Source organism: Topomyia yanbarensis, chromosome 2 (genome assembly GCF_030247195.1).
Source record: "Topomyia yanbarensis strain Yona2022 chromosome 2, ASM3024719v1, whole genome shotgun sequence".
NCBI classification, from domain to species: Eukaryota; Metazoa; Arthropoda; class Insecta; order Diptera; family Culicidae; genus Topomyia; species Topomyia yanbarensis.
In genome coordinates, this window is record NC_080671.1 from 122,413,381 (window position 1) to 122,436,886 (window position 23,506).

The 23,506-nt window shown below is 36.9% G+C and overlaps 1 protein-coding gene and 1 pseudogene across 1 annotated transcript in view; one reads left to right on the forward strand and one right to left on the reverse strand.

Moving 5' to 3' along the window:
* LOC131680104 (proton-coupled amino acid transporter-like protein CG1139) overlaps window positions 1–23,506 on the forward strand; it is a 122,108-nt gene that overhangs the window by 61,997 nt on the left and 36,605 nt on the right. The gene's annotated exons all lie outside the window — the stretch shown is intronic.
* Window positions 9,504–16,725, reverse strand: LOC131679704 (uncharacterized; annotated as a pseudogene).

Below are 23,506 nucleotides of genomic sequence, written 5' to 3' on the forward strand. Positions count from 1 at the left end.
CGCTATCCTGCAGTGCTCTTCATGGACCTCCTTCGCGTTCGTGTTTTTGCGGGGAGCTGTTAAATGCTCGGCCCATTAAGTTCGAAGGTAATCCGCAGTCGTCTTCATAATGACTCAAACTGGTAGATTCATATTTAACAGATGGATCTATTTACTATCTACACACCTTGAGCTGTATTGTTGTTTCTAAATTTTTCGATTATTTATTATATTACTCAGGTATTTGTGTAGAAGTATGATTAAATTTATATAAACTCATCTGTAGATATCTCTATTTTGCAAATTGTTATTGCTAGTTCTTTTTAAACTCAATTAAAATACATACCTTTCTAAACCATCGTACGTAAGTAGATTACAAACATGATTTTTTATTATTATAGAGGTTTTAACCTTAGGGTCATTCGCTTCTTTTCGGATTAGAGAAACCTCTTTTTGGAAAATCTCTAACCCTATGTGCGGGGCTGGGAACCGAACCCAGGTGAGCTGCGTGCAAGGAAATCGATTTACCAACTACGCTATGCCCGTCCCCCGCACACATGATTTGTTACTCCAAGGCAATATCATCAATTGAACATCTGTCATTTCAGTTACTCCCGGGATTAATGACGGAGATGCTGCAAGGGGTGGTCACACAAGCTCAAACTCAAGACCAAGCTCAAGATCAAACATGGGACTCCTGATTATCACACCAACAGCCACAACTATCAGCTTATCAGACTACACCTTATCACTACAATTGGGTATCATTCGACAATAAACGATAATAAATACTACGCATTGTACCACAATGATGCAGCAGCTTAACATGATGAACGAAAAGAATTTATGTCAAGGGGTGGTAAATGGGATTGAATGATAACTTTAATACCTATTGTAATGATAATTCGAAGTTTTTTTTTATTAGAATGGCTTTTCTCAATTAGTTGTTTGAATATGATGGATAACCATTTGTCGTAGACCGAATTTAGGCACTTTTTAATCTTCTTCACCCTTGTAGAGTTGTATTTTATCCACTCTCATTTCCCAATAGTCTACGTAGGCTTTATGATCGTTTTAAAGCATTTTGAGAACTTTTCGCCCTCCCCCTCTCTGCCAGAAAAGATTTCGTAAGATTTTGGTGAATTCCCCTTTTCCTACACCCAACACAAATCATCATGAGTACAATTGCATCTGCTTTTTTCCGCTCTTGAATTGGGAGCTAAAAGTTCCCAAATGATTCGTTAGTGCTCAACTGAACTTATACTCGCACAATAGAATATCGAACTCCATACCTAGAAGTCATCGGCTACACAGTTAGGAGAGAACTTGAATTACACGAACCAGCTTCTTCTTGCTATCCTACTTGGTAAGTTTGTGGTCGCTTCTGCAATGATGAAAAGTTTGTATAGCCCATTCGACGTAGTTAAGGGTTGTTATGGCCTAGACCGTAGAGTAGATGGTCAACGCGACTTTGGTCGGTCTTTATTGACTGACAAATCTAAGTAATTTTGCATCCATTTTAAAAAGTTTTGCATAATTTTGACATTTTGAAAAATTTCCGGAACCGGAACTCCGATCGACAAATAACGGAATAGCAGACGATGGTTGTACCTGTCATTTGAGACTAACCGAAGACTACATATTAAGAAGACTGATATCTCCTTCCTTCCCCCATACAAACGAGAAGCGACAAAGGTTACAGCGCCTCTATTGGAGGAAGGTAGGACGCTTAATGTAAAAGTGTACACCGGATTCTGTTTTTGCACGCACTTTTTTGCATGGTTTTTTTTTACACGACTTTTTTTGCACGGTTTTGCAAAATAACACGATTTTTATGTATAAAATGCCTATTTAGATATACCAGTTTAATGATTTGATCATCCCGTGAAAAAAAATCCGTGCTATTTCAAGAAACCGTGTAAAAAAAATCCGTGTTATTTCGAGAAACCGTGTAAAAAAAAATCCGTGTTATTTAGAGAAACTGTGCAAAAAAAAATCCGTGTTATTTTGAGAAACCGTGCAAAAAAATCCGTGTTATGTTGAGAAACCGTGCAAAAAAATATTTTTTTTAATATCCATTTAGTAACGGCAGCTGAAAATAAAGGGAATTGGATATTTGCAATACAAATGGGGATGATCTGCCAATGTGTAAAAATCGCGTATTTTTCAATTTTAGGAAAAGAGTTGTTAATCAAAATTCAAGTTACGGTAGTTGAAAATCAATAATGTTGGGCAATGGTTTTTATAGGATTGTATGCTTTTTAGATATCATCAAATAATATTCCGGTTCATATATCACAACGCATTGGCAATGGAGCAATTGGTATATGGCCAAGTTCCCCCGGGTAGTGCCACTACACAAAGTATATTAATTTTGCTTGTTCAGTTTGATAAGCTAGAAACTGATAGCGGAGATTTTAATATGCAGGGATACGCAATACGTATAGTTTGGTCTGAGTAGATAACGACTGATGTTTCTTTTTATCAACCAATTAGTGATCTCTGATTAAATAGAGCTTTCAAAGAGTTAGGGACAGGCACAAGTCTATTTTTTACTGAGATGGCACAAGTTGATGCTGGACCTGTGGCCTTTGTCTGGCATGATCCATTCTCATTGGTACGGATGTGTTCATGACTGGTTTGTGGATGAATGGTCCTACTTACAAGTGAATTGATCACTTCGCTTGGGTGGAGATATATGTGACTTCTGCTAGCTGTCGAGCTTGGGTATGTTAGCTGGTTTCAAGAAGGTGTGCTGGCACCTGCGAGAATGTTGATTGATTCACTCGACCTTTGGTTCTTGGAAATAACAAATCGCTTCCTCGGTGTGATATGTTCGAGTTGAATGCTCAGTGGATGAAATGTGCATTCGGTTCGAGCAGATTGAGTCGTTTGGAGGATTGGTGGTCTCCGAGAGCAGATGCGAATAACTCTGAAGTATTCAATTAAGGGAGATTGTATCTATGGAACTTAAAAATATTGTCTAGCTCATTGATACATCATGACAACTACCAATATCGTCTATTTAGAATAGCGATTTTCAAATTCTGTTATAAGATCGAGAAGAAATATAGCACAGTTGTAGTGAATAAAGTATTTGCGAATAAGGGCCAATACTGCTGGCATCTTTTATCATATTTATTAATAGTCGATTGATCCGCTTCAGACCTAGGAGACGAAAGAAAAGAATAGGTACAAGACAAAAGGCGGTTCTAATTCTAAATTGGTTTAGTATAGATACAGACGACTCAAACGCACTGACAGGAGAAAATTTTTCAGAATTAGACAAATTAGAGGACATCACACTTTTTGAGACACACATGCACAAAACTTTATCGTCCTCCTAAAGATCGGTGTTTAATTGGCAGATAGTCGCCATTTCGTACGATTTTGCAAAGTTTGTCTCGCTGGACGGACCGACATCCACCAAAGCATATGTTGCAGTCGTTAAAAAACTAGATTCGCTAAGTGTAAAATAGCGAATTTTTCAACTTTTCATGAAAGAATTTTTAATCAAGGTGCAGTTTTGGAAATTTTAAATGCAAAGAAGGGGTCTGTCAAAATTTCAAAATGGCAAATGCTGCCACTTTTCAGGAAAGAATATTTAATTAAGTAAAAGCCAATCAATAGGCCATTGAAAATTGACAATTTCTGACATTTCAATTGCGCAAGAGAGTCTTTGTATCAAAATAATTTTGTTTACTTTTCACGAAAATTCTTTTAATGAGAAGATAACCATTTACATGCAAAAATCGCAAAAAATGACAATTTTGATATTGTTGTCCCAGAATCGAACAATGTTACTTACCAAACTGTATATGACAGCATACTGTTAGAAAGGTCTAGTTTTCTTCGTTCAAAAAATGTAACAAAACCGAAAATCGGCTGAAAATGACAACGTTGCTAATTTTGTTGTGGCAAAGGTCCCAAAAAATGTTTTTTGCTTCAAAATTTCGTGTGCATTATTTTGTATCGCATTTGCTATACTAGTTCATTTTAAAAGTTCAAAATCACTGTAGCACAGTGTAATTTACAAAAAGTTGAGAAACTCTAAATAGTTGAACCTTTTTGCCTTTCTCATATAAAGAAAGGCTATGCAATCACTGTAAAAATCGACTTTTTAACCGAGGCCCGGAGGGCCGAGTGTCATACACCATTCGATTCAGTTCGTCGAGATCGGCAAATGTCTGTGTGTGTGTATGTATGTGTGTGTGTATGTGTGTGTGTATGTGTGTGTGTGTCATTTAAACTCACACAATTTTCTCAGAGATGGCTGAACCGATTTTCGCAAACTTAGTTTCATCTGAAAGGTATAACACTCCCATAAGCTGCTATTGAATTTTTAGTTGATCCGACTTCCGGTTCCGGAGTTACGGGTTGAAGAGTGCGGTCACACAGCAAACTCCCATATAAACTGGTATCACCATGATGTTCAAATGATGTAAAACATATTAAAATTGATGTAACATTACTCTAGTTTGCGGGTCTGGATCACTAATGATCAATCAAAGTAGCTTTGACCACATTGGCCACCTATGACGATTCATGACGCCCCCGGGGAACCCGCCAAGTTCCTAAGCTAATATCACACCCATTCCCCAACGAATTCTCTACCGATGTTTACAAACTTGATTTCAAATGAAAGATACAGTAATGCCATTGACTGCTGCTGAATTTCATTCGGTTCTGACTCTTGCTTCCGGAGTTACAGGGGTGTTAGTAAGGATACACTGGAATTTCCCATATAAATCGGTACAATCGTAATACCTCAGAGGCTAAAAACTATTGAAATGGTCACCAAATAACTTCTAATCGCAGATCTAGATCACTGATTGCCAATCAAACATTCTTTGAATATATTGTCCACTATCGACGATTCCGGAAGTCCGGAATTCCGGGCATATTCCACAAATAAAGTCACATCGGTTCATCGGTGATGACTGAACCGATTTTCTCAAACCAAGTCTCAAATGGTAGGCAAAATATGCAGTTGAGTATTGCGTCGCCGCCCTTCCCCCCCCCCCCCCCCCGCCTTACCCTTACACGTCCCTCCTTCATCACTCCCCTCCTCTTGGACCACCCTCACGCCCGCATTTCCTTCATCCATCCCGTATACCGAAATAAGATGAAGGATTTCTGACGCATCCTCCACTCCCACTCTACTAACCCCCCATTCCCTACACGTTCAAACCCATTCCACCAACCTTTCCAAATTATAATCACATGAAGATAACATTGAACTCATGCTGATTAAGCTAATTAAATAATATTCTTTTGCCTTTCTCATATAGAAAGGTTATGCAATTGCTTCAAAAACCGATTTTCTAACCGAGGCCCGGAGGGCCGAGTCTCATATAACATTCGACTCAGTTCGCCGAGATCGCAAAATATATGTGTGTATGTATGTGTGTATGTATATGTGTATGTATGTATGTATGTATGTATGTATGTATGTATGTATGTATGTATGTATGTATGTATGTATGTATGTATGTATGTATGTATGTATGTATGTATGTATGTATGTATGTATGTGTGTATGTGCGGATTTGTTAACAAAATGTCCACATCGGTTTCTTGGAGATGGCTGAACCGATTTTTACAAACTAAGATTCAAGTGAAAGGTATAATATTCCCATAGGTTGCTATTGAATTTCATTTTCAACCGACATCTTGTTCCGGATTACGAGTTGAAGAGTATGGTTACAAAACAAAATTTGTTGATTTGTCCACATCGGTTTCTCGGAATTTTCTGAACCGATTTTGACAAATTTGATTTTAAATGAAAGGTCCATCAGCTGCTGTTGAATTTTGTGTGGATCCGAGTTCTGGTTCCTGAATTACAGGGTGATACGTACGATCACGCAGCAAATCCCGATTCTAACGAATTCTGCGATGAATTGGTGAGGTGATTTTTTTCCAAAATATAGATCTAGGTCACCAACAGTCATTCAAAGTCTCTTTGGCCACACTGGCCACCATCGACGGATCCGGAAGCATCCAAATTCAGAATAACGGTTATATTGGTTTTTCGAAAATGGCTAGAACGATTTGAGCAACTTAGTCTCAAATGAAAGGTGTTGCGTCCCCGGAAACTGATAATAAATTCCATCTCCATCCGACTTCCAGCTCCGGAGTTACGGGTTGTGGAGTGCGATCACATAGAAAACTCCGATTCAAACCGATACCTCGATGAATGCAAAAAGGTGCTCTTATATATACTTACCAAGTGTAATAAGAATGAAAGACATTTCCATAATGTTATATTGTACGAACCAGTTATTAAATCATAGTTTGGAGAAATGAGAAAGGCACCATTGCACCTATAGGTGGATTAAAACAGGTTTTTTCATTTTAACTATTGCATTATTTTGTATCGCATTTGCTATACTAGTTCATTTTAAAAGTTCAAAATCACTGTAGCACAGTGTAATTTACAAAAAGTTGAGAAACTCTAAATAGTTGAACCTTTTTTTCATTTTAACTATTGCTTTTCAACGAACAATAACTTCTTTTAACGAATAAAAAAACTTACATTTAAAAAAAAACTCCTCGAAAAATTGAAAAACTTCTACTGGGCACATTGACAGCCCCCTTGTGCATTTAAAATGTCCAACAGTATTTATTGTTAAATACCATAACCAAATAGCTGTTAATAAAAAAAATTCAGATTTTTTTTGCGCGGTTTCTCAAATAGCTCGGATTTTTTTACACGGTTTCTCAAAATAGCACGGATTTTTTTTTTGCACGGTTTCTCGAAATAACACGGATTTTTTTTTGCACGGTTTCTCGAAATAACACGGATTTTTTTGACGTAGGACTACGTCTTTGTTTTCGATATGGGGGTGCACTCAGCAAATTCTACAAAAATGGTATGTAACGAAAAGTGGTCCAATTTTAAACGCATATAATTCAGCCATCTCACGATAAATTTTCACATTTTTTGCACAAATCGCCCCGAAATACTTCTAAGAATAGATTCCAATAGATAAACCCAAAGATTTTTGACATCATAGCATTAAAAAATTAAATAATATACAACCTTGTCAAAATATCGCTCATTAACACACAGAAGATAGCGCTTCCCAAGCCCTGTACGACGGATTGGTGTACCTAGCGCGCAACGCTTCTATGAATGACGTCATCATCGACTATTTAAAGAACGGACTTGGCCAGACACGCTCAGTTCCTTGTTGAACGGCTGGCGAAGCAGATCACTGCGCTGTGTTTTTACAGCCAGTGTAGCTGAGCTAGAAGTCCGTTACACTGGCTGTGGAGGGACGCTACCCTGTGTCGTCCAACAGGCGACCGCTCCAACTGCTTCCTAAATGCCGCTGTAATGTTGCCAGTAAATTTTTGGTTTAACTAGCACATGTATTTGCTATTTGCGCTTGAAATTAAGTAATGTAGTGGTAGTAATAAGCTTCCCATTTTGGTTTAAACGCAAGGACAGTTTTTAAAACAGGATTAGATTAATTAGTTTAGCTCATCTAAGCAATTTTATCAATTCTGTAATTTAAAAGGATTTTTACGGAACTTGGTGAATTTGGCCCCACTTGTAACTGGTATAATCAACCTGCACAAAGTGTTGCATAACGCAGGGCTGTTTTTTGGAACAAAATGTGTTATCATTCAGCCCTTCGCTATGCAAAATCACGATATTATGACAGATGGGCTAAGCGCGGCCGTTCCTTTCAATCGGGAAAGGCCGCGTGGAATTTTGGTGAAATGCCGTAATAGTGTCGTGGTGGTACTAGTTGTCTCTTTCGCTCTACCCATCATCATCAGCGTTGACTCATTTTGCATTGTACGCTTGGGTTCAATGTTTGGGCGCGAATGTGTTGGTAGGTAGGGGAACTGGCGGTAAAATGAACACGTTAAGCAAAGTCATTATTTTCTAACTAATAAGTGAATGAGATATTACAATCACCTTATGTTTCTTGTTAGACATGTTTTGTACATATTTCGTAAAAATACTTCGTATAAACACATTTTTTCAAACATGATTCTTGATTTCTAAACATGTCCAAAAATGAGACATGTTTATAGCGAGTGGGGAAAATGAACATGTGGCGGTGGTAAAATGAACAGCTTCTGGTGACCTGCAAAATGTCCTGTATGTATGCAATGCGCAGCGTTGGAAAGCATTTTCCGATCAATGCTAATATCCCAACAAATCATGAGCTTTGCATACACAGGGCATTTTGCACGCAAAAAAATTGTCACGGAAGAATTGAATTTTCGTGACGTATATTAACCATTTTACAACCCTGTGGCATCGAAATACATCTACAAACTTGGGGTTATCCATGGGTGTTTGAACTTTTAGGATCTGTTTGAGAGCAACTAGAAAGTTTGTTCTATACATGAGATGTGATTATATTGTCTAAAATTTGATTTTTCTTCACCAGTCCGGGTGTTTTTTCCCACACACTAAGTACTAAGATAATACATATTTTACATTAAGTAGTATAGTCCTACGTCTACAGTTCATGCAACCCCATAGGACTGCCCCTTGTAGTTTTTACACGGTTTCTTGAAATAGCACGGATTTTTTTTACACGGTTTCTCGAAATAGCACGGATTTGTTACACGGTTTTACATTTCTTATAAAAGAAATGTATAGAATTCGCTCAAACTTTCAAGATTTTTTCCAAGGCCCGGAGGGCCGAGTCTTATATACCAATCGACTCAGCTCGACGATTTGGGACAATGTCTCTCTCTCTCTCTCTCTGTGTGTGTGTGTGTGTGTGTGTGTGTGTGTGTGTGTGTGTGTGTGTGTGTGTGTGTGTGTGTGTGTGTGTGTAACGGATTCTTATTCGTGTTTCTCAGCAATGACTGAACCGATCTTATCCAAACCAATTTTAAATGAAAGCACTAAAAAACAGTATGAACGCTATTAATTTGTTTTTGATTCTGATGTTTAGTTTCCAAGATATGAATGTTTGAATGTGTAAAAATGGCGTTTTTTGCAGTTTTTTTAATTATCTGCCGAAATTGACAACATAGATTAACACTTTATACACACTTAGAAAATATCGTGTAAATTTAGGTGTCCTGAGACTGACATATACGAGCATCAAAAATAACACATTTTTAAGTTTGATTTTAATTTTACACGTCGTGTAATTTCCAGAACCTGTAATTTTACTCCATAGTATAACATGCCATGTAAAATTAAAATATGACGTAATCTTCTATGATTAGACGTAAAATTAGCTTTAGGGCAACAAATAGGGATTGCGCTCTGGAAGTTATTAGCGCTAATGATATAGAGATTTTCTTTTAAATAACTTGCATAGTTGTTCGTAGTTATATATTCATTGAATTTATTAATGTAAAAGTCCAAATGTAGGCAAACATGCCCAGCTATACAGTTTCATTTTTCTCTGTACATATCAATTGTAATACATGAAGAATGTAAATTTAAAACTATTTAGTAGCTATTACTACTAGTACTACTACTACTGAATTTTCATGACCAAGCGATAGAAACGAATAAAATTTGCTAACTGATTGACCTCTTAGGATTCAGGAATATGATTAGCAATGGCCTCGATGAATCGTTTGACCACGCGCTGCTGCTGTCCTTTACGTGTAGCATTTGATTTGGATCCGGTAACCGGGAGTATTTTAAATAAATACTCTTGGATGAATTCCATGAATTTTGATGCTTGCTTCATGTACATGAAATTGTGTACATATTGTACACACATCAAATCCGTAATGGATACCACCACACTTTCGGTTCCTTCGGTCAAACGTACTTGTTCGGCAAACACATAGTACATCCGTTTGTTATTTCCGCAATCTGGAAGATGGAAATGTACATTAATTGATTGCATAGAAATTATTTCATATCATCTTCATACAGTCAACACGCTCTTATTCGATTTTGAAGGAACTATGTATAATGTATTAAATTGATTGGTGTGATGCTTTGTGTAGTAACGTTCTTAATAGTATGGATTTTTATCCAGTTAAGGAGAAAGTCGAGTTATGCAAATCGTTCAAGGGATTGTTGGCTGCTTAAAGATACAAATTGGGTGACTAAAGATAAATATGTAAAGAACCGTGAACGGGGTGAGATCAGAACTCGGTTTGGTTACCGATTATACTGCCGTCAAACGCATAACAGTCCCACCTGCATAGGAAACCCATAGCAAATGAGACTGTTATGCGGATCACGGCAGCATAGTAATTATTTTTTTTTTCAATCAGATAATCAGCTCATCTCGTAACGTCGTATGAAATAACTCTGTTCCAATCCAAACTTTACTCACCTATTCCAATGAGTGCTGGACCTGAACAATCTGTTGTAATGTTATCAATTTTAGTTCCCATCTGAAAGAAATGTGATTAAATAAATTAATGATAACATTGCGTTTCAGTAATATCACCTCTTTCAAGATAATGATGTCATCAATATTTTCCCCCAAAGAATGGCACAGAAACTTGAAAATATCGTAATCTGAAGCATGAGCCTCCAGAAGAAGCTTGCGATTGCTCAACGAGAAACTGACGATTTTCGACCGCTTCGCTGAGAAATATTGTTCCAGTGACGTCGCTTTTACGCCCGTGGCACATTCGAAGTGATAATTTAGAAGACTTCTTCGCCTCAATGCCGGAAGTCTCGCCAGAATATCTTTAAATGGTTTATCTTCATCCAAACGGTATCTAACATAAGATTGGGAAGTTTCTAGAAAATCTCTTGTAAGGAGTTCCGGTTCATTTCTTGACAGCGCTGAGAGGACATCCTTGGAACAATTTTGAGAAGACATTTGCCAATATTCCTTGACCGTTCCAGCTCGCAAATTTCTAAATCGCCTGATATCTACCGAAGACTTTTTTTGTTGATGTGGTTCTTTGTAGCGATTGAGATATGTATTTCGGTTTATCATCTTGTGTTTCAACCATACATAACCCGATCCTGTTCTGAATCCGTCGTCATCCACGAAATTAAGGCACGGAAACTTGTCAAAGATTTCTCGTGCAGCTTTTTCCATCACGTCCGCTCGAATATGTTATCAATGGATCTTAACTGATCAACGACAGAGTTGGCCAGGCCACTCAAATCGGCCTTAGAAATCTGCAGAGATCTAGGTATTGGTTGGGTTGAATTAACATTGCGAAAGTTTTGCATTTTTTGCAAACGTTCGAGGATATTGTCGCTAATCTTCTTCCAGTTTACTTGAAAGACATTGAATTTCATTCCACAAGAAACATTCTTCTTGGAACCCTTCAAAAGTTTAACTTCCTCATATGATCTTTTCTCAGTGCCGTTTGGATTCGAATTCTCATCCCATTCAACAAACGAGTCTATATCATTGTCCAATTTATTTATATCGCTAACTGACCGAGACTCGTCATCCTCGACGGATGCATCGCTGACTTCTTCCTCTATAACAGCCTCTGGATCTGATTTTGAAATTGGTATTCCTTGAAAGGAGCTTTGTTGATCTGAAATTATGCTGGAACTGGGAACAATGGATACAATGTTGGGAGCTGTAGAAACTTGCAGAAAGGAATCAATATCCATAACTGTCGATCGGTCGTCATAACAGTTTGCAGTCAGTTGCCGACTGTAAGCTGATCCAACTGTAAGTTAAGAATAATATTTGATTAATAACCAAGAATCCTATTCATATTTAAATAGTATGTAACGAAAAATGAAGAGGAGATAGTCTAATCTAGGATGGGACTCGCGGATACGAAAAAGCCCCCGTAGTCGAATTAGATATTACATAATATAGAGAAAAAGTGTGTTAGCCGAGGATTGGGAGTATTAAAAATCTTTTTGTGCTCAGTGATTTATTATGACACAAATGTACGATTCCTGGGGTACTTCACAATGTTTAGGTCATTATAATACACATGGGTGTTATATGTATTTTTCAGAACATTAAAAATATTGCGTCATAACATCAGAAATTAGTCATAAGAACTTCATCGTATCGTACCATATTATAAAGCACCAAAGGAGATTCTTCATAAAATATTGGCATTAGGTAGGTTTGCGACAACTAAATTAATCGACAAGAGATCGCTTCAGTAAATTCAAAACAGATTGGGATTTTGTCTGTCCGGAACATTCGGTATGTGTCCTAATGACCACTCAACAATAGCGAGAAACAACATCTGTCTAAATGCTGTGTGCCACCCTACGACTGAAACATGGATTAATCCATTGGGATTGCCTGTGGCGACAAACATAGGAGCTCATTCCTCATTAGTTCTATACCCTAGATACTTTTGGATTCGTTTGTATTAGTTTTTGCGGTTAATCAAGGTTATGTTCATCATGCTTTGGTGCAAGTAAGATTTAAATCACTATTTAAAACAGTCAATGTCGATGAATATGGAATACGTGAATATGGGACTAACGCGGCTTTATTATCAAATTCGATTCATGAGAATACACTAACTTTACAGAAGGTATTATTTATCTTCATCTACAGAACCGTTCGTAGTGCTGGTATGTTCGGACGAAGCTTACGAACGTCGTCTTCTCGAAAATTTGACACTTAGGATCACAGATTTTATAATAAGAGTAAGCTAGAATCTCAAATAAGTTATAATATCAGCCAATCCAGTGTAAATCTTCAGGGCTATCACTGAATTCAACATACCAGTAAATATGTCCATCTAGATGAATTTCTCGCCACAAAACCAGTAAACACCAACCCAATAAATGGCAAAACTGGAATAGCCGGGCAATCGACGTTTTCACTGCTGTTAAAAACTGTGATCAAACGATTAAAATTTACAACCTAAAATTCTATACCGTGAGCATAAACAAAATAATCAGTAGCGTATTGACAGTAGCTGATAAATAAACAGATGGTTTATTTCAGAGATGCCAGGTACTTTTTTCAAATGTGCAGACATAATAATTTTAAAAGTCTGGGAAGAACAAAAAATGTCAGGAAAGCTAGTGTAACCAAAAGCCCTTATATTCAAAAATCTGTAAATATCTGCAACCAAACTAAAAAATCTGCAAATATCTACAACCAAACTAAAAAATCTGCAAATATCTGCTTCATCGAAAAAATCTGCAGCTTAAATTAAAAGTCTGCCAATTTGCAGACTTGTCTGCAAATCTGGCATCTCTGGTTTATTCCAGTACAAGGAAATTGCTCTGGAGCAAAAAATACTTGCTCCTTTTTTACTTTGGCTTGCTACCTCCCAGTAAAGTTTAGCCGGAATTCCGGCTGGTTCCAGTTAGTATTCCAGCTCCAGTGAGACAACCGATTCTAACTAGAATCGGTTGTGTCACTAGAGCCAGAATACTAGCTGGAACCAGCCGGAATTCCGGCTCATTTCTGGCTGCGGTTTACTGGGCAGAAGAAGAAAAAAGACGAGAAGAGAATACACGAACGGTTTGCTACCTGTTTACCTCGGAGCATTTCCCAGTTAAGCTTAGCCGGAAATGAACTGGAATTCCGGCTGGTTCCAGTTCGCATTCCGGCTCCAGTGACACAACCGATTCTAGTTAGAATCGGTTGTGTCACTGGAGCCGGAATACGAACTGGAACCAGCCAGAATTCCAGTTCAGTTCCGGCTGAACTTTACTGGGTTCCAGCTTCTACTGGTACTGGAACAAACGTAGAGTTAATGAAAGGAGAGTTACGCAAACGAAAATTAGCAATATAAAACTCCAAGATGTAGAAATACAAAGGTGGTAACGTTATTTTTTAGTGTGTTGCTTTTTGTTTGCGAGAATAATCATGCCAGAAAAGTCCACAGAACGCAATACCAACTTAACCAGCCAATCAAAACGAAGCATGTACATTGTAAGCACACAATGAAGATAAGTATGATCCGCATAAATTTATCCAGTTGCGTTTGTATTGTGCCGCCGTTTTGACGTTTGGATTGGGAGGAAAACAAATCATTTACACGAAAAACCAGGAGGAAAACCAACCGCTTCTGGGCTTAAGGGTAAGGCGGTAGTATAAAAATGCGAAATCTCAGTGTGCGTATTTTAAACGTCATTTATCTCAATAACATAAATAGTGATATACGTACCATAGAGAACAGACATCAATGATCGAACAAATATGTTAATAAAATGTGTGTAAACTTTTAATGAACATACTTTAAAACACTAGCGCCGCCACACCAGCTTATCCCAACTATCCGTTAAATCCATTCCGGGACCGGTTCGAAATCATGGATTCAGTATAGAATCTGGCTCGAAGGAATCAATTGATTCCGACTCAATCGGTTGATGCATTTGAGCTGTAATCCATACTGAATCCACTAAGAAGTCCGAACCGGTTCCGGAATGGCTTGACTGCACTGCTAAAAATTCAAACTTATATTTTACTAGTTTAAACCCGCCGCGCATTGCTGCGACTTTCAACGAAATAGGAGTAAAACAAATTTGTTCCGAAACTCCATCTGGCGAGCATTAATCTCCAACCAATAGCACACAAACACACTCCATAACAAATGGCTACTACGTATAAATTTTTACGGCAATCGTATAAGCCGTTTGGGAGTCCATAAATCATATTCATACAAGCATTGACTTTTATATATGTAGACTAGCTAATACCCATCGCGCGTTGCTGCGACTTTCAACGAAATAGGAGGAAAACACAATTTTTCCGAAGCGCCATCTGGCGGATAGATAATCCCCAACCAATAGCACACAAACACACTCCATAACAAATGCCTACAATGTATAAATTTTTACGGGAATCGGTCAAGCCGTTTGGGAGTCTATAAATCTTATACATACAAACATTGACTTTTATATATGTAGAGATAGATAGATGTATTCCACACACATGATATACATATTAGACTGGTTGAATTTTTGACTTTTAGCTCCACCAGGCTCTACTGATTCCTTTTATGGCCCTTAGTAATTGTGCAAATTTTGGTACCGATCGGTTATGTCTACGGACCATCCAAAAATAGCTCCATCGTTATACAAGTGTAATTTAGATTTGCCACCCACCGCTCGCGAATGACAGATACAGTTATTCAAACAGGGTTGCTATGATTAATAATAAAATCAACTTGTTTTGAAGTCATGCTGCTTCTTTATTTAATTACTTTTCTCAGCGAATTTTCACAAACTTACAATGTTCCTTGAATATCTTCAGTAAAAGAATATCTTTAGAAATATATAGTGTTCTGATTAATTGATTGATGAGGTGATTTTTTAAGAATTTATTTTCAATGTTAACTGATTTTCCATACTAATTTCCATATAAATTTTGAAATTTTTGGAGGGTCCGTAGACACAACCGATCGGTACCAAAATTTGCACAATTACTAAGGGCCATAAAAGGAATCAGTAGAGCCTGGTGGAGCTAAAAGTCAAAAATTGAACCAGTCTAATACATATGCACAAAAATGTGTTAAACATATAAATTGTATTGATCACACACATACATTTGATGTGAAAACTGCTATGAAACGAATTTCTATGTGGCAAACATTTATAATTGTGATGTACCCCACATTCATTTCAATAGTTGTCACATGATATTTATGTGTGACAAATATTTTTTTATGTGCTGCTTCAAATTGCAAAAAAAATCATGTGTGGAATCAATAGATTCAATATAGCGAATTTTATCAGTGTGGGTAGAGGTATAACCGCTGTCAATTCAGTCGTACTCAACCACTAAAAACATGATGACATTTTCTCCCTTCACTCTCGTACTTCCAGTTTTTCCTGGTACTGGAAAATAACTTTGTTCCGCAACTCTTTTATTGACTCTGCAAAATTCCGAATATTCTGCTCAATCACTAATGTGGTTTTCGTTTGAGGCGAAACTGAGTCAGTTCCTAACCCTAACTGCTGTCAAAATGTATGAACTGACAGCGGTTGGGGTTAGAACCTGACTCAGTTTCAGGTTCAAGCGAAATCGCCATAAGTATAATAAATTTAGCGTGTCTACGATCTGTCATTTTCTGGCCCCCACTCCCAAAACAATAGTCCAATAACTCCAACCACTGTCAGTTCATACATTTTGACATCTGTTGGGATTTGGTCAACCTGATACAGTTTCGCTTCAAGCAAAACGACGTTAAAATACTACACACCTTGCAGTGTTGCACGTAACTAGTAGCAAAACTCTGATTTTAGTCTAATAATTATCAAACAAATCATCGGCCAGCTAATGTAAAAATTGTATATACTTGCATCTGAAGTAATTAGTATCAGTGAGAGACGTAAGAAATGATTCTGAAGTTGTGTACTATGGCTATTTATGGCTGGTATGTAGAAAATTTAGATGATCCATAAACATTAACTGTTAATTTGATTTTTTACAGAAATGTCACGATCACCTCAATTATAATTGTAAATATTGAGAACCGGTGTTATGTGCAATGTATAAATAGCTTGGGCAATAAATCTAAAAATTAAAATGGATCTACGTACCATCGGACTGCGTATTGGTTTCTTCGAATGGTTGAAGCATGGTATCTACAGCAACCCACATTTCGTTTGGTCCCAAAAGCATCAGCAACTTGTCTTTGAATACTTGAAGTACCAAGTCTGAAGTTATGCGGCATCCATCGTGTTCAGTTAATATTTGTGTAACTTGTTTGCCTAATGCAGTTGATCCTGGAACCCGTAATATTAAATATAATTTGTGTATTGTATATCAATGAATATAGCTTACCTTCACCCAATAAACTTGCTGTACTACCAAACGCAGGAATAGCATGGCGATGTAATCGTGTCGAGTCGCAAATTCTGAACACTACCAGAGAGTCCATTTTCAACGTCGATGAATTGCTAATTTATGAGTGGAATTGAATGCTTAGTAAACAAATATTCATTACCGCCTTCAATATAAAAATTTAATGGAGCTCGGTCAATTAGATTATTGATGTTTATGACATCAATTGATAAACACTCCTTTTGAATTAAAAATAGTCCTTTTTCGTGGATGTTTAAAACAGCCTTGCGTTTACCGTACAAGAAAATATTGTTTGCTGCCTTTTGATAAATCAAAAGCAGAATTTCCATAATAAAGAAATGCTCTCCATACTCGTCATGTTTCAGAAAGATATATTGACCTTTCTTGTAGCTATAACCGCAATAAGTCGCTTCTTCAGAATAAACATTTTCATCATCCAACAGTTTATATCGATTCAAATGATTTCGTAGCGTTTCTGGCAAATACTCTAAAGACTCTACAAACTTTTCTACTAAAAAGGCTTGATCGAATCGAACATTTTTCATGTTTAACAAGCCTTGGTAATATTGGTGTTGTTCGCTGCAGAACTTAACAACATTTTTAAAGTTCAGCGTACTTCGCAATGCTCTTTTAAAGAAACAATGCTTTCGCTCGCAGAAAAGTGTACAATAGGACATTAATGGACCCATCCAAACTATGAGGTGAGGGTAATGAGTGGTAAAATGGTGCTTTGGTCTTAAGGGTACATCAAATTCTTGTGTTTTTAGTTCGAGATATTCTCTTATGAGTGATGATAGTAAGCTAACTTGTTCATTTGATATCACTGGTGATGTAATTATATCTGTTATCTGTTTGATTAAGAATAGCATTATTATTAATGGGTTATTGAAATCAATTGCTTTATCTATAAATATAAACGGGAGTATTTGAATTAGATGCCAAGTGTCGCAGGCCTTTGCTTTGATAGTTTTGATTTTTCTAGAGAAGTCCAATGTAATTTTAGTTTTTAATTTAAGTTGCTTGCAAATGCTGTTAGTTTTTGCTTGTAAATAGTTTCCAGAAACGATTTTCTCTTTCGCTAGACGATGAAAAATTAAAAACAAGTCACTATTAGCCCATCCTTCGAAAAGATCATGAGCCACACAAGGTGGTGCTCCATAATAAAACATTTGAAAATAATTTAGTTCATCGAGTATACATGGTCCTTTTACACCCCGATACGGTATCTCAGACGGCTTACAAGTGATCTTGGACACGTCGAGGCGGTTGGTTTGGGGTGTTCTTGACTCAGCGATTGTGAAACAGTCATTTGTAAAGGCGTGATACTCAATATAGCAGAAACGGCAAAAGAATGAGCTCCTTGAAAAATTCTCCGTTAGTCCTGCTAGTTGATGGGCTCCTAAATTATCGTTCATTGTCGTAAATATCGATCCATAAATTCTCTCTTCGTAGCCCCCACCGTTTACAAGAATTCCAGTCTCTTCAAGGCTTTTTATATCTTCAACCAGTCTCCTGAAAATTCTGTCTGTGCCAAAATAAGCAAAATCTTTCGCCTTACATAATAATACCAAATGGACGTTTTCTGTAAGGTTGCGCAAGTGTGGATCTAAGTTTCCAATAACCATGTATACACATTCAAGCTTATGGCGACCAGCAGCATTTCCAATTGCATTCACAACAACTTCAGTCGCGTCTTGATAGATGAATAAGTCCAAAGTTTTCTTACTGAAAAAGCTACTTCTTTTGTATTTAAGACCGTCGGTGTAATCTTTCATGTATCCAGGAACAGAATGCTTTTCACGAAACACTGCGTTATATATTTTCTTGTCATTCAACATTGCCGTTAAAGTATCCAAGATCGGAATATAGTAATAAAAACAATTGATATGGTCATTATTCCTTTGAAGTTGTACTTTAACAGGAGAAATGTAAGAAAATTTTTTTTCAAAAAACTTCTTCCGAATGTGTGAGGTACGGAACTTCCCCCCCTCCCCGAAGAGGTGATCAAACAAGTTGTTGGAACACACTAACTGTTTAATCTTTCCTTTGGAGTCCACAGGGAGCTCAATATCCTTAGCAATTTCTTCGTATTTCAATTCCAAAAATTTCCTTTCAACGGTAACAGCTTCCTGCATCGAATCTACTATTTCTTGAATAACAACGTCAGTAACGTGATTTTTTGAAATTAACTTCAAAAACAATGTCCCAAATACCACTTCAATACTTCGTTGCATGTCACTTAATTTATCTTCAATAGTTTCTTCATTCTCCATTTCTACGTTCAACGGGAGCTCAGGGATCTTCTCGGAAAAAGGCAGCTCATATTCGGGACGGATATGAGGATTGCTGGATATGCTTTAGGGTTGCCATTCGATGATAGTACATATTGTGAATTCTGAGAGTGTTGGGTGTGGCAAATGGTTTGCTAATCCGGCATTTCAAAGGACAAAAGACCGGGTTTCCTTCTGAAATATGACGAGTAATGTGCTTGGTCATTGTTTTGAAATCTGATGATTCGAATTGGCAAGTCAAAAGTGGACATTCTATCTGTAAATCCTTTTTCCTCCCAATATGGCGCTGACGAAGATGCGTTACGTAACTTTGAAAATTCTTGAAAAACAACGGACAATTATCCAGGGCACACTCAAAACAGTTGTTTTTCTTATGTAATCGAACATGTTTTATATGGAACTCCGTGTTTTCGGTTGAAATACCACAAATTTTGCACACGATCACCATATTTACCGAGATTTTCACTTGAAGACTTCTAATCGCGCGAGCAACTGACGACATTCTGGTGAGAATTCGCATTCGGTGCTTGTTAACGTGTTTTCATAGACAAGAGTAATTTTATGTCGGTGAGCAACGAAAAAAAACATGCTTGTTGTATTTTCAATATCATTCATGTAAAATTAAATGGGAGGCGGCAATAATGTAATTCTCATTACGTAAATATCAATTATTGAACATGGTTTTTTCCGGTAGGTCTGATAACACATAAAATTCAGTCATTTTGTGAATTACGTTTTGCTAGATTAGGACATTTTAGGATTTATGTCACCGGTAAAATTAATATTTTTTTGGTGTGTATGTTTTTAGACAGCTTTAACGAATACCTTTCAAACAAGCTATAGATTGTTGAAATCGGACCAGGATATATTTAACATTGAATGCGGACGAAAGATTTTTATCATTTCCCATTGCCAGAAATATGACCAAAAACGTGTAATCTATTATTAACGCCAAAACGGCTTATTTTAGGTCAATAGTATCTTCGGAGAATATAATGGAGGCAATACGCCCTTTCTTTTGGTATTGTGCTTTTACTGATTAATCTCCCTATGAGTGAGATATTTTCACAAATTTTCTTGGAAGTGGTTATATCGAAATGATGCCTTCAGCAAATTTGTAGCTCTTACTTTTGCGAATAACTTTACTGAAGACATAAAATATCTATTTTGAATACTTTAAAAGTTATGGCTTGTTGTTTGTGGATTACCTTTTGTCGCCCATTTATTGTTCAATATAGTAATAATCCATTGAAATAAGCCAAACATTATTACGATAAAAAGAATTTTGTATTTCATTTTTCTATCTACAACCGCTAGAAATAATCACCGAACACTTCCAAGTTGTCTGGAAGGAACTTGATACCTTATCAGTGCAAAAATGTTCATTTGTACGAACCTTCTGACTGCAATTTTTCTAACTTATAACCAACGGATCGATCGGAAACATATCGGAAAATGAAAGTGAAGTAATTAACTCCAAGCAACGGCGTAGCCAAGAGAAAGTTTTGGGGTTTAACAACTTCCCTCCCTACCACACCCAAAAAATATATTGGATTGCAATTGAAAATTTATTGATGCAGACTGATTTAATTCAGTATTACAATAACAATTATCTGATCCGTACATTGATAACCTGTTGTTGTAAACATCATGAGGACTTTTGATAAATTGTCAGAATGGGGTCCTGATATGTAATTGATCTATTGGTCTTGATTTCACAGTTGCCTAATAGCATCAATATCAAATTCCTGCCTGAAATCATTCCAATAGAAAATTCCAGAGTTCTGTAATCAATCATAATCCTCAGATTTCTTTTCAAATTGAGCTCGCTTTTGTAGAGATGTACTGTAATGAGGGTCTTTATTTAATAGAAAGCGAAGTTAAAATTGATTTAATGTCTATGAAACATTTGCTAAAAATGTTTTTGCCTTTCTCATTCACTCTAAAATTCGTCAATCTAATCCCGACCGGGAGGGCCGAGTGTCATATGCTAATCGACTCAGTTCGTCGAGATAGGAAAATGTATGTGTGTGTGTATGTATGCATGTGTGTGTATGTGTGTATGTGGAAAAAATATGACCTCTGTTAATCAGAGATGGCTGGATCGATTTGCACAAAGTTAGTCTCAAATGAAAGGTACAACCTTCCCATCGGCTGCAATTGATTTTTTTTTATTGATTGGACTTCCGGTTTCGGAGTTAGGAGTTGAAGAGTGCAATCACACAGCAAATTCCCATATAAACTGAAATGAAAAATTTTCAAAATCAAATTTGTATTTTTGATGCCAAATGACTTTATAATGCATGAACCATTGAGATTTGATATAAACTCGAAAAAATAATGTTTGAAAAAAATTGATTTTTTTGGACTTTTTTGCCTTTCTCATATAGAAAGGTTATGCAATCACTCTAAAAATCGTCAATCATACCGGCCCGGAGGGAGTATGCAGTGAGGGGTTGCTGTTTTAAAATTAAAACTAGTTTAAAATTTCTGAACAAGTTGAAAATTTTCGGCAGGACCCGGACCTCCCGGATCTTACTATGTGATACTGAAACATAGCTTGAAACCAGCGGCGGTCAAGCGATGTTTCAGTATCACATAGTATCTCAAGATCGTGGCTGTCGATTCATTGTACGTATGTGCAAATCGTACTGAACATGTAATATTCATTTCCACCATCGTATTGAACATAACCAGCCATGGAATCGTAGTCTGGACAAATGAGAAAAGCCCAATTGCACCACTAGGTGGATCAAAATAGGTTTTTATTTTGGGAATGCGTCGAGTTGAGACGAAAACGTAATATGATTAATAACGAGGATAACACTTTCCGAATGTAGAGCGAAATTTATGAAAAATGACGATTTCCATTCGACTCAAGCAGGTCCTGGTCGATTTTGATGAGAATTTGATTTTTGTTGTATGACCAATTATATGTATAGGTCAAATGTTCCAAAACAATAATTTAAGGTCAAGATAGCATCATTTTGAAACCGCCAATTTCGGAGGTTTAGTATCTTCGATGAGTTTTACATACGAACAGCGCATCATTTGATAAAGTAATTTTGACGGTATATCGTCCAAGAAGTATTTATGGTGAATTTTCTCAGGTTAATATTCATGACTACAATAAAGTCTCAACAAATTTGCTAAAGACACGAACTCTGTTACTATTGTCTGAAAAAATAATTCTGCATAATTTTAAAACTTCAAAAATTACGGTTTCGGAATTATGCCGTTTGGACAGTAAGATCGATTTTCACCAAACTCCCACAAACTGTAAAATTGGTATTGTAAAAAAACGTAAGGGCGATACTTCAATGCTGATAGGTGAGACCGAAAAATTAACTAACGCCAAAGGGACTATATTCTATATATACTATCATTTTGTCAATTTCAATAGCAAACACAAATTTTAATTTAATAATTTCAAATACTTTATGAAGTTTTGGGTTTCGATAACTGAATCATGCAATCTAGGATGTAAAAAACACAATAGTTCTTAAATAGGAAATAAAACCAAGTCTGGAAATATTCACTGTTGATTTTCTTTGAATGGTATCACTGCTACTATCGCTTTTTTCAAGAAAAAGCGTTGATTTCTTAGTTCTCAGTCGCGTTGTAAATTTGAGTAAAGTATAAACTTCAAATCGATTAAAAAAATCGATTTTTCGGCTCAGTACAATATACATAACCCCTTTAGGAAAATTCAGTTTTCCCACCACAATGCATTTATTGAGGAATTTAGATATTTTATTAACAGAGCATTAGCAATAATTCGTTTGTATGTCTATTTTATTGGCCATTTTTTCGCTTTCCCATTGATTTGGTTTGAGATTTCTAGCACTGATGTTGTCCTATGCTGATTTGAGCGATTCTCTGAGTTCTGCCACTATCCCATGTAGTATGTGTTATCAAAAACATCGCGAAGCATCAAGTTCTAAAAGTTCTCAAACGATATAATATCCGAAGAGTGATAAGAGTTATAAGAAATGTCTCATCACATTGTTAGGTGGATTAAAAGCGTTTTTTTTCTACGGAACGCATCCCCCGTGCAAAAAAAGAATTTGGTGTATATGTGTGTGTGGATCACTATGGGAAGCACAACCTTTACCCGCAAGTGGCGTTGCTGTTACTGTCTCCAGATTTTGGACAGAGTTGCCAGTCTTCTTGATATACAGTCTTCGGACTAAGTTTGTGAAAATCGGTTCAGCCATCTCGGAGAAACCGATTTTTACCATATACATACATACATGGTACGAAGCGGGGAATTAAATAGCTCATGGAAACGAACATCAGTGCATGGACAAATCTACCGCTGTGGAATTTACAGTAGGGTAAATTCACCGCCGAGGACTACCCGACTATATCGTGACAAAAATGAGAGGCAATTGGCTCACGAAACAGACACCAGTACCTAGAGTAATTTCGCCGCCAGATATCTTTTAGTCGGAGTAGGGTGAGTTCACCGCCGGGACAATTCGAGTAGATCGGGATATGGCTGGAAGCCTAATGACTCACTGAAACAGAAGCTAAATGGCGACATTAGAGAGAGACGGAAGGCAA